The following is a 12,652-nucleotide window of genomic DNA, read 5'->3' as shown; positions in this document are numbered from 1 at the left end:
CTACTTTTTTTGCAAAGTTTGGTGAGGATCCGTCCAGGGAGAGCGAAGTTATAAGCCGCCCAAAAAGTGCTCTTCCTATGGAAACAGCAACTTAACCATAACTACATGGCCACTACCGTGGCCATGTAATATATATATATGTATATATATATATATATATTACATGGACGCGGTAGTGTATAAAATAATCTAAAGGGTTACTTACAGTACAATTGCAATTTCCATTGTCTACGAGTAGTGCAGTCCCAAAATACGACTCTGCGTGTGCGAACGATCTTTCGCATAGTGATATAATATATAAAAGTGGTTTCGTTTCAGAAATTTCATCCTTATCTTCTCTTACGTTTTAGCAACACTCCTTCAAGAGAAGTCTTTCATCACAATCTCTGTCTGTCAAGGTGAAAACACAATACAACCTTATAGTCTGCTTCGTGAGCCTCTCCGGGGCCCGAGAAAAAAATGGAAGCAGCTGACCTTCACTGTGAACGAGCATAAATTCTTACTTTGGAACATTCTGTGTAAAGCCATCTGTGAGAAGTTGGTTTTTGTTTGTATATTGTTTGTGTGATATTAAAAAAAGTTTGTTTAAGGGACGTTATAGTTCTAAATACAGCCGAAAGACGCCTGAAAATCACAAGTTATGGTAAGCTATGAAAAATAACTCACGCCACCACCGTGCACTGCTAAGACTAACACCCAGGACATCAAAGATGACATCGCAAATGTCATTAATGAAATCACTGATGACATCACATGTGTATGTACTTTTCATGGAATTTGTGTACTAGGGATTTTTATTATAATGTTGCGAAAAAAGTGTCAAGGATATTGCAATAAATATCATACTGTCATTAGTGCTTTGAACGATGCATTGATATAAATAGCATTGTATTATGGGATTCTATCTAGTATACTGAGCTACTAATGGAGAAACATAGCATTGTGTGCAGAGTACAAGATGAAAGTTTAATATTTGTAATGTTAATATGTTGAATAATGAAATGATAATTGTCCTGAAATGTTCGAAAATTCACAAAATTGGGATGCTCTGAGGACGTTATTCGTATTGTGTGATTGCTTAGCTGTATGCAATGAGGGAATGGCACAGAGAGTAAAGTGGATGCTGTCCGCGGACACCGCGGCTGTTCGTGGAAAGGGCGTGCTACATCCGGGTTTTTCCAGGAAATCCAACATGGAAAGAAGACTGTACGGATCAGCCAATCAGATGTCGAGTTTGTGGATTTGTGTTGAAAGAGACTGTGTGTGGTGAAGATGGCAGAAGTAGAGAAAGTCAGGGTGTTGTTGCTTGGAGTTATGTTTGTGTATGGTTTACAACAGTACGCTCAATGCAGGCATGTTGCAAAGAACTATGATGTGAAAGGAGTGGATGTGGTGTGGAGCACTGTGCCTGATTGCAATGTACAGGGAATTGTACAAGTTTGTGAGGCTATGGCCACGATGAACAGTCCGCATGTGGTAGTTTTGCACTATGGTGCTTTCCATTTGGGCAACGTCAGTGCCCCTACTTTGTTGGCTGATTTGGAACGCTTGGTTCAAGCCGTAATGAAGATCCTTCCAAATGCGAAAGTAATTTTTTCTGGATTACTATACGGGACAATAGTTCAGTTTTTTGTCCTCAGCAAAATATTGCTAGGTGTGTCATCAACCGAGGCATGTGTGCCTTCATGCTTAGAGCTGGTATGTTCTTCTGTAATAATGAGAATATTGATGCCAGTAATGCTGTTAATTTTAAAGAAGATGGCATTTCTTTATCTTTTACGGGAAATGCCTTTCTATTTTGGAATGTAAGGTTTGCTTTGGAGAAGGTTATGTGAAGATTTTAGGAGTAAGGTAAGAAAAAAAAACAAGAAAAAAAATACAAAATAACAGGTGTCTGTCAAGCATCTGTAAAAAAAAAACGGCTCTTTTCAGAGCCAACTTCAAAGGGGAAATGGGGCACACTATTTAAATTTACATTCACCACGCTCAGATTTTCGATATGTCCGCGAACATGGCGGAAGTCCCCGGACATGAAAATCACTACGAGGGGGTTAGTTTGTATTAAGTTACATGTATATGAAGTCAGGGATATTATGGTTAAGTTGTGCTACTAAAAACCTATGAAATTCAGTGAAAAAACATTGTTAGAGGGACGTTATGGTTAAGTTGGGCTACTAAAAACCTATGAAATTCAGTAAAAAAACTTTGTTAAAGGAACGTTATGGTTCAAAGTAAAACCGAAAAACCCCTGAAATTCGGCAGTTGTGGTAACATAAGCAACCATAACTCGCGCCACCGCGCACTGCTAACACTAACACCCAGGACATCAAAGCTGACATCACAAATGTCATTGATGACATCAGCTGGCTCTCCCTTTTTATCCTTTACTGACATATCGAAGTCACATAGTTTTCTTCAGTAACAGTCAGGAAGTAAAAATTGAAAAGGTACTATATTTGTAGACTTAAGGTCAAGTCACATCATATGAAAGATATACATAGCGGAAGACACAGGCTTGAAAGAGAGCAATCCTTTCTGTGCATGAAGATAATTTTAGGGTTATCAGCACTTTCTCATAGTTTTATTTTTATTACCCTACCTTCCCTTTATATGCTCATATTTGTATACATTATACTCACTCTCCTTTTCTTTGGGTGCAGTCACATCATGTGATACACATGCATATGGTAAGTAGCCGCTTTGAAACAGAGCAATAGTTTCTCTGCATAAAGACAATCAATTAGGTTATGAACTCTTTCTGCTACTACTTCTGCTTTTTTGTTTACTTCACTGTCCCTGTATATACTCATATTTGTATGTGTTGTTGTCTCTTTGTGTTTTGTCTGTAATAATTATGTATTAAGTGGGTTTTATTATCTACTTATTACATGTTTCACAGTATGCAAAACTCTAATAAGAAAGCAGTTATCATTTCAGTATTCAACATGGCAAGATTATGAATATGGCACCTTCAACATGTATGCTGCACACACTGTCTATGTTTCTGCATGAGTAGCTTAGTATACTGGATAGAACTTCATAGTAGAATGCTATTTATATCAATGCATTGCTTAATGCACTGATTAGCTCATGATATTTATCCCAATGATCCTTGACAGTTTTTGGTCAGCATTATAAGAATACCTTGTACAGAGTTTTTATGAAAAGTAAATGCACATGTGATGTCATCAGTGATGTCATCAATGCCATTTGTGATGTCATCTTTGATGTCCTGGGTGTTAGTGTTAGCAGTGCACGGTGGCACGAGTTGTGGTTGCTTATGTTACCATAACTGCCGAATTTCTGGGGTTTTTCGGTTTTACTTTGAACCATAACGTCCCTTTAACAAAGTTTTTTCACTGAATTTCATAGGTTTTTAGTAGCGCAACTTAACCATAACGTCCCTTTAACAAAGTTGTTTTACTGAATATATATATATATATATCTATATATATATATATATATATGTTGGTGTTGGATAGTTGAAACCGAGAGCTTATACAATCCTAGTTGAGGATGCTATTGCCTGGGATAACACACAAAAAAGGCCATGATGTTTTATGGTGTGATGTTTTATGTTTTGGTGAGGCAGGGGTTGACAGTTGAGTGAAACAATTAGACAATTTCAAATACCCCTTTTTTGTTTAGGTACTTTGAAAAGTTCACCCTGAGGTAGGTGGCTCACATAAATTATTGAGGATGACACTAGTTGGTGTTTTGTGTTGTTTTGTATAAGGACCCTAGTTCCCAAAAAGACTGCATTGTCACGCGCATTGATGTTTAATGTGTTTTATATCAACCCAAACGTGTTTCGTGTGTTTGTACCTACAATTAAGTGTTTGAGTTTTCTGTTATGATTTGGTGGTTGTATGCAACAGTCACATTGGTGAGATGTTCATGATTTATGATTCTTTTTGTATTCAATTGATTTGTCAATTTTTCCCTGTGTATCCATGTTTCCCAATCCGAACACAGGTTGTTATATCAAACTGACATTTTCAGGCAGAAATATATCTGCGGATTATATTTACAATTTAATATACAATACCTCAGAGTATCTTTTCCTTCTTTTATGTAAATTTACCACTGATACTGAGGTAATTTAATAGGGGTAACTCTATCCTTTTTCAGACCTGCGTGACTGCATAGGGAAGACCTAGGACATTGAACTTCTCCTAAAAGGAGAAAAACACCAATTTGTGGCAGGGCCTCCCCAATCCACAACCAGAATCAGTCCCCTCTGGGGCTGATTTACACGCTTGCTGTAATCCACAATCAACATTTTACAGTGCTCTGAGGCTCTCTAACAATGTGTGCTCTGTACAGGCCGAATGCAAAACATACATTATGCACACCTGAAAATAAAGCACAATGTGCTGTTTACACAGTGGGTTCAGATTTCTATCATGAATCACCAGATGAACGTGCCTGCAAATGCATCTTTAAAGAGCAAGGCAAAGCAAAAAAAAAAAAAGTGCCTGATTTTCTTTTCAAATCCATCTAATCTATTTTGATGTATATTTATTTTTTTATCGATGTCACGGTACTGTGTGGTACCTTCTTTTTACTCCATTCATTTTTACTTTGCACAACTGATACATATTTGTTAGAAGGAATAATATTGTGTATTCAGTGTTTTTTTCTTGTCGTCTCAAAGAGGGAAGGTCGCCAATACAGAACACACTCAATGTCATAATGTCACAATCCCAGAAGATATATTATGGACGATTAGGTTAAACCATGACCTACTTTTCCAGCACTGTGCACGGAATATTATCAGAAGCGTCATGTTCTCCTTGACGATAGAACAAGACATTCATGTCGGAACAATTGTGACAAAGCAGTCATTGTCCAAAAAGAACATTCCTTTTGAATAGCCTTTAGGCTTTGCAAAAGTGAATCAGAAATACCGTTTTAGTTTTACAATGCTCAGGAAAATATTCATAGTTCAATTCTAATAAAAGTTCACCTGGATTTCAGAGTGAATGCTTCCCCACTGCGGGCATGCATTAAACCAGAAAACACATTGATTTTAGTCCCGCTGGTGGAAGAAGGAAAGGTCAGATCTCCAGGAAAAGTCTTATTCTAGCAAGATTCATGCCCTGAATGCTGCACAGGTCACTTAATGAGAATAGCATATGTGGGTGGCTGAACAAGTGTATCATTCTTGGCTTTGATTTCCCAACGGAATGAGCTTCAAATAATATAATAATTCAAAACGTGGTTCAAATATCTTATTAAGGTAAGAACCGTTGTCTACCAGCCCTCTGCAACTTGCACTTTGAAAACATGGACAATTGATTAGTTCTACCTGGGGCTCAAAGAACGTCAATTAGATGCTTGTTTCATAGAGCCAGCTGCTTGGAATGACGTAAATGTATTTGACGCACTTAGTATTTTTTTCCCTAAGAATTAGGTGTTTATGCTCGATCAAACATTGTTCATTGCATATGTGTGCATATAAATCACTGAAAGACAAACCTCAATTCTCACAAAGCGAATGTATTGATCTATATAGAAAATGTAGGCGAGCCTGAAATATCTTTGTACAAACCTGTATATAATAATTTTATTACAGTCTGTTTGTGTCAGCACTACACATCTGTAATAATGTTTCACAGTTGAGCTGTGACATAATTATGACTGCTGAGCAGAGTTGAAGCTACCATAAGAGCATATCTTCTAACAAACTCAGTTCATCAAAGTCCTATCTTCTTCCCTGCTTATGGAGAAATCACACTGATTAACTGAGAATTTTATATAGGGTGGCAATAGGACCCCCTCAAAATTCTATTTTTAATAACGTTTGTTTCGAGCAATTGATTTGACCGAAATTATGTAAGTGATTAGGAACTCACCCCCTCAACCCCCACCAGCCCCCGTCGACTCCAATGTTTTGTAAAGATATGTTAAGAAATAAGAAAGTTATTAAGGAGACAACTTAATATTTGTTTCCAAAGTTGTGGCCTACTTGCCATACATTTTCCCATAGGTAAATGTTAGGCAGAAACCTGTGCAGTTCTCTTAGGGACCACTGCAAAAGATTTAAGACTACAGGTGTTGGCAGTAAACCCACTTGGTAGCAGTCTGTACCACCCAAATTTACCTGGGAGCTGTGGCTGAGCAGTCATACTTCACTGAAGAAGAGTTAGTATGCTAAATGTATACACAATAGGTACCCAGATACAATAATACAACCAAACACTTACCAGAGCTTTGGTATCAAAGTATATAATTATTTATTTAAAAACACACGGTTTGAAACACTCCAGCACTCTTGTTGAAAAATATTCTAAACACAGTTACTATTGTAATATATACACCCCTTTTCCTTATCAGATAAGTCACAGTAAAACACCACTTATTTTCATACAGAGGTGAGCGCTTAACTAGATGGCACTCCAATAAGTTTGTGAGAAAGGGAGGGAAAAAGACAGAATATGGAAAGGTACACCACTCTAAGATTCAGAAACACTGTTAGCAAGGCAGAAGAGCAAAAGTCACTGGTGAGCCAAAGACCAAAGGCTGGGCCCACTCTTAGAAAGAGCACAGCACAAATGTGCCCAAGATCACACAGTTACACTAGGCTTAGACAGTCTTGCAGAGGGTTCAAAAAGAGTTTAGAGAGGCTTAGGAAAGTTTAGCCAGGGTGTCCCAGGCTAACCCAGGTTCGAAAGCCGGGGGCTAAATCTACCCCGTACAGTCGGTAGCAAGGGAAGCCAGGTGGGACACGGTACCTTAAGTGGGAAGGATCCTCCAGCGGTGGCAGTTATTCCTGGTAGTGGGTGCAAGTTGCGTCATCGTCCAGGGGAAGAGAAGATCTCGACTTGGAGGAAGGATGAAGGTGGTTGCACTACCAGGGAAGAAACCAGCCGTGGAGTTTTCTGGTTAAAGGTGGTACCTTTGTTTCGCGGTCGTGGTCAAACGTGGTATCCCGGTTGCAGGGGTGCTTGGCACAGGCAAGGCGACCATGAGGTACATCGGGAAGGCGAAAAGACAGTGAAACTGGTTATCCCCACAACCCCTCCCACTTCCCACCACCTTAACCTATTCCCTTACCCCTCCACACATATTTATTTAATTTGACCGAAAATATGATAAATAAAATGTGGTCAAATTGAAAAGGTCAAGTGCTTTTTGATCAAGCATGCTAATACCTATTTTGAAACAGTGATGGGCTTCTAGGGATGGCTTTTAACCATGCACATTGGTATTTTTCAACAACACTAACTGACTACTAGGTATGGCCTGTGCTGCTGGCAAGTGACCCCAGTTTTTGTCATGGCCAGGTCCAAAGCCTAAATTGTTATTAAGGCAATCAAAGTTTTCATGAGCTAACTTATACATTAGGTTATGTCTAATTCCATGAGTTATATACAATGTAATTAGTGTTGTCACTAGTGATGGCATCAGTGATGTGATTTGTAATGTTATCACTGTTCTCATACAACATGCAATCAGTGATGTCATCAGTGATGTGATCTGTGATGTCATCATTGTGTTCATAGGCTGCGCAACAGTGGGCCCAGCGTTAAAGTGGCTTTAGCTGAATTTCTGGGGTTTTTATTATATACAGGTTTGTACAACGATATTTCAGGCTCTCCTACATTTTCTATATAGATCAATACATTCGCTTTGTGAGAATTGAGGTCTGTCTTTCAGTGATTTATATGCACACATATGCAATGAACAATGTTTGATCGAGCATAAACACCTAATTCTTAGGGAAAAAAATACTAAGTGCGTCAAATACATTTACGTCATTCCAAGCAGCTGGCTCTATGAAACAAGCATCTAATTGACGTTCTTTGAGCCCCAGGTAGAACTAATCAATTGTCCATGTTTTCAAAGTTCAAGTTGCAGAGGGCTGGTAGACAACGGTTCTTACCTGAATAAGATATTTTAACCACGTTTTGAATTATTATATTATTTGAAGCTCATTCCATTGGGAAATCAAAGCCAAGAATGATACACTTGTTCAGCCACCCACATATGCTATTCTCATTAAGTGACCTGTGCAGCATTCAGGGCATGAATCTTGCTAGAATAAGACTTTTCCTGGAGATCTGACCTTTCCTTCTTCCACCAGCGGGACTAAAATCAATGTGTTTTCTGGTTTAATGCATGCCCGCTATCTCGTAGAATAGTTGGATCGAGAACGTTCAGATAATATATGCAAAGGAGGCCAGCAATGAACGCCTAGTACCACAGGTTAATAGAAGAGCCATGGCTACTGGAGTTTGACTGTGGGATTATTCATTCACGTATTACCCATAGTAAAAACTGCAGAGCCTCTGGCACTGATAGGCTTTTTAAAACATGTTTTTGTTTATTTATAAGGTGCTGAAAGCCTACAGGCATTGGGGTGCCAACCACAAACATGAGAGACATGGAGTGAACAGGCCAATCAAAGATAGAGAATGCAGAAGGGGAAGCGGGACAGATGACCATGGGGGAATTTAAGAGAACAGCAGTGTTTTCAGTTTCGTGCAAAATACTTTATGGTCTTTCTTTTCTCTGAGTTAAAGCAGGAGGGTGTTCCAAAGATTAGCTGTGGTTACAGGGAACGATCTACCAAGGCCACAGGTTTGTTTATAGTCAGCTGAGCGGATCAAGGACAAGGTAGAAGACTGTAGGGTTCTTGAGGGCTGTAGGGGTGTATCATATTTTTAAGATATGTGGGACTAGAGCCATAAAAGCATCTATGTGCCAATGTGGCTGTCTTAAACTGCACCCTGGAAAAGCCAGTGCCGTCATTTGGTTATTTGTTCTTTTCCCATTTTCTTTTTACCAATGTGGACTGTGTCGTTTTGGACCATTTGGAGTATTTGTAAGCTCTTTTTTTTCTCCTCCCAGCAGGGTGTTGCAGTAATCGATCCTTTGAAAGATCACTGCATGTGCAATGTATGCACTATTAAGTTCAGATAGAACTGGTCGGATGTTTTTGAGGATCCGAAGATAGCATGAGCAATTGTCTACCACTTAGTTGATGTGTGAGTCAGCATTACAGGAGTCATCAAGGTGGAATCCAAAGGTCTTAACTTTCTTGACAACTCGGATGTCACAATCATAGATTTTAAAACATTAGTATCGTGGGTCAAGCTTAGCCCGGGCCTGAGTGGAGCTGGAAATGATCAGTTATGTCTTATTGTTGTCCAGACACATCCAATTCTGGTTCATCCACGTTTCTACCAGGAGATAAAGGTCATTAAGTCTAGCTAGGTTCTGCTCGTATTTCCCACAAAGCTGAGTATCATCAGCCTATTTGGTAAAAAAAGGCCCTGGAGCTTTGTAGCAAGTCACATAGTGGTTTAAGATACAGGTTAAAAAGGAGAGGAGATATGCATGCCACTTGCGGGACACCACATACAATGGGTAAGGGAGGGGAGGAAGCATTGTGCCAACAGACTGTAGACGTTTGGTTTGGTTGGACAGAAATGAGTGCACCCATGCGATGAAGTCAGAGCTAAGTGAGCTGGTCAGTGTCTGAAGCAAGTGATCATGATCCAAGAGATCCAACACCATAGACAAGTCAAGCTGCACTAACAAGCCAGTGTTACCTCTCTTGAAGATACTTTGATAGAGATACGTAAGGGTCTCCAATATGGTTTTAAGAGGTAACATTGATCGCTGGTCCAGTATTCTACTGGTACTATTTGGGCATATCATCTCAGTCAGAAATTTACAGTGTCTTGGCCACCCTCAATAATTGTACCGATCTATGAAAAGGGCATAAGAATAGACCTGACTAACTATCATCCTATAGCCCCTCTGGATGTTATATCAAAGATGTTTTCAACTTCGGTGTTACAAGAGCTATCATGAAGGCACAACACATCAATAGATTGGCCTTATAACAAACAGGGTCTCTGAAGGGGACATGTACCCACATTAAAGGTTTTATTGTGGGGCTGCTTAAAAGGGAATCCATGGAGAATGCAAAACCAGAATGTGCTGCTGTTATTGACTTCTCCATGGCAAAACGACTCTGGAGGGAACGTCATTTATGGGGATGCCCTGGTGGGCAGCTCCTCATGATCATTAGTCTTAACTCTGACACCTCTGAAAGAGTGAGGGTGAATCAACAGGTTAAACTTTCTTCTTTTATTTTTTTTTTTGTAAAGTATTTTATTGGTTTTTTCAAGAAAGTGAGAACATTACAAACTTACAAATGTGGTAATAAAGAAACGATACAACAAAAAAAGTAACGTGAGAACAGCCAAAACAACAGCAGTCTACATGTAGCGTTAATTATGAGATGTTTGGTGGCAAGTAAAAATTATAGTTCCGATGTTACAGGAAGCGAGGGGAACAGATTCAGGTAATTCCATCTCTGTATCAGTATGAAAAATCGGGTGTTGTAGGACGCTACAGTCCCTCAGGGAGGCTTATAGTCTGCCTTGAAGCGCATGTCACTCAGGAGGGCTTTCCAGGAGTCCAGGGTTCCACTTGTGGCTTCTCCGCTGGTTGTGATCCCGTCTTGCCAGGCCCTGGTTTCAGCAGTCGTCCATCTCGCCAGTTCGCACAGCCACCGAGCATGGCTGGGGCCCTCTGGAGTCTTCCAGGCCATCACTATTGTTCTCTTGACCAAAATGCATGAGATGTCCATTAATTTCACCAAATGTTTAAATTTGCCCGGTCTAGGATATATACCTAGTAGGCACTCTCCGGGCGTCCAGTCGTATCTTACCATGCCAGCTTCTGCGCAGGATTGTTTGGCTTTGAACCAGAGTGATTTCACCTTGATGCAGGACCAGAACATGTGGATCATGTCTGCCTTGTCATTTCCGCACCATGGGCACGTCAGGGGTATTTTCGGGTTGAATGAGGCAATCCTGTGGGGAGTCATATATGTCCGGTAAAGGACATTCAGCTGTATTTGTCCGAATCTGGAATTCCGGGACACTTTCTTGGGGTAGATCAGTGCTCTCTCCCATTCCTTGTCAGTAAGTGGTGATTCAAGATCTGCCTCCCATTTCGCCTTCAGTGCCTGACCTTTGGGGTTAGGCTTGTCTATGAGTCTGTTGTAAAGTCTGGAAACTGGTCTCCATCCATCTGAGAGGTCGTGCATTTCCTGTAGCAGTGGGTCTGGGGTGGGCTCTTCCGGCCAGCTGTTCCACTGCTTCTTAGCGATCTGTTTGATCCTGTGGTACCAGAGGAACTGGCCCTTGGATAGTCCTTCAATGTTCTGTAACGACTCGAAGTCCCTGAATTCCCCATCAGTGAACATGTCTCCCCATGTATATATGCCTGCTTCCTCCCATCTCCTGGGAGTGGGAAGTTCCGCCTCCGACTTGCACACATCCACCATTATGGGGTTATCCGGTGAGTACGGATGTTTCACTTGCCTTATGTGACAGGCCCTGGCCCATATCTGCCTGCCCAGCTTAACAATCAGCGGAGTTTCGGGAGGTAGCCGAGGGGGAAACCATAGAGTTTCTTTGGGGATTAAGTTTGTGGAAGATTGCCTGAGTAGTTCCAGTTCGGCCGATGTGTCATCAGACAGCCACTTCGTAATGTGACTGAGCTGGGCCGCCAAGTAGTAAAGGTGAAGGTCTGGGAGTTTTATTCCGCCTTCCTTATGTGGGAGAGACAGCGTGGCCAGTGTGAGCTTGTGTCTGCGCGGACCCCACAAGAAGTCCTTGATGATGGCCTCTAGTGTCTTGAAGAAAGGCGGGCGAACGTAGTGGCAAATATTGGCAAAGAAGTACAGGAATCGAGGAAGGATTATCATTTTGGCAATCGCCGCTCTACCCACCATTGACAGTGGTAGTTTGGACCAAAATTTGATTGAACGCCGAAGGCCGGTGACTGCTGCTATAGTGTTATGTTCGTGTGTGAGTAGCGGGGTGTGGCCCACATTGATTCCCAGGTACCGGAACTTGTCAGGTTGCCACTGTATTCCGATAGGCGGGAGGTCGTCTACTGCAATGCCCCTCAGGCTAGCTAGGGGGAATGCAGTTGATTTGTGTCTGCTGAATCATATCCCTGAGTACTTTGCATAATTGTCGAGAACTTCTAGCGTTGTGGGTGCGTTGAGCTCAGGGTTCCTCAAGTAGAGAAGTACATCATCCGCGTATAATGAAATTATGTTGTAAGCATTGCCCACCTTAATGCCCGCATCAAAAAACTGTTGGCGAAAGTATATGGCTATTGGTTCTAGGCCCAATATATACAGCATGGGCGAGAGTGGGCACCCCTGTCTCGTGCCCCTTTGTATTGCCCAGGATCCCGAGACAATTCTGCCTGTTTTAACCCTTGCCATTGGCGAATTATAAAGTACCTGGATCCATCTGATGAAGCCCGCACCAAAGCCGAAGCCCCTCAAAACCTCCACAAGCCACTCCCAATAGATAGAGTCGAAGGCCTTGATGGCATCAAGTGACAGTATCGCCAGGTCCTCCTCTCGGTCGTGGGTTTCGGCCATGATGTGTTGTAGTCTCCTGAGGTTGGCCGTGGTGTTGCGTCCTGGGACGAATCCATTTTGATCTTCGTGAATTATGGATCCTACCACTCTGGCGAGTCTGTTGGCTAATATAGAAGTGAGGATCTTGCTGTCGTAATTCAGCATGGCCAAAGGTCGATAAGAATCACAATCGGTGGGTGACTTGTGCGGCTTGAGCATTGGAATAATTATGGTCTCTTTCATGGT

This window comes from Ambystoma mexicanum, chromosome 5p, assembly GCF_040938575.1.
Source record: "Ambystoma mexicanum isolate Mex_15411 chromosome 5p, UKY_AmexF1_1, whole genome shotgun sequence".
In the NCBI taxonomy this organism is placed as follows: domain Eukaryota; kingdom Metazoa; phylum Chordata; class Amphibia; order Caudata; family Ambystomatidae; genus Ambystoma; species Ambystoma mexicanum.
Note: the sequence above shows the minus strand (reverse complement) of the source record.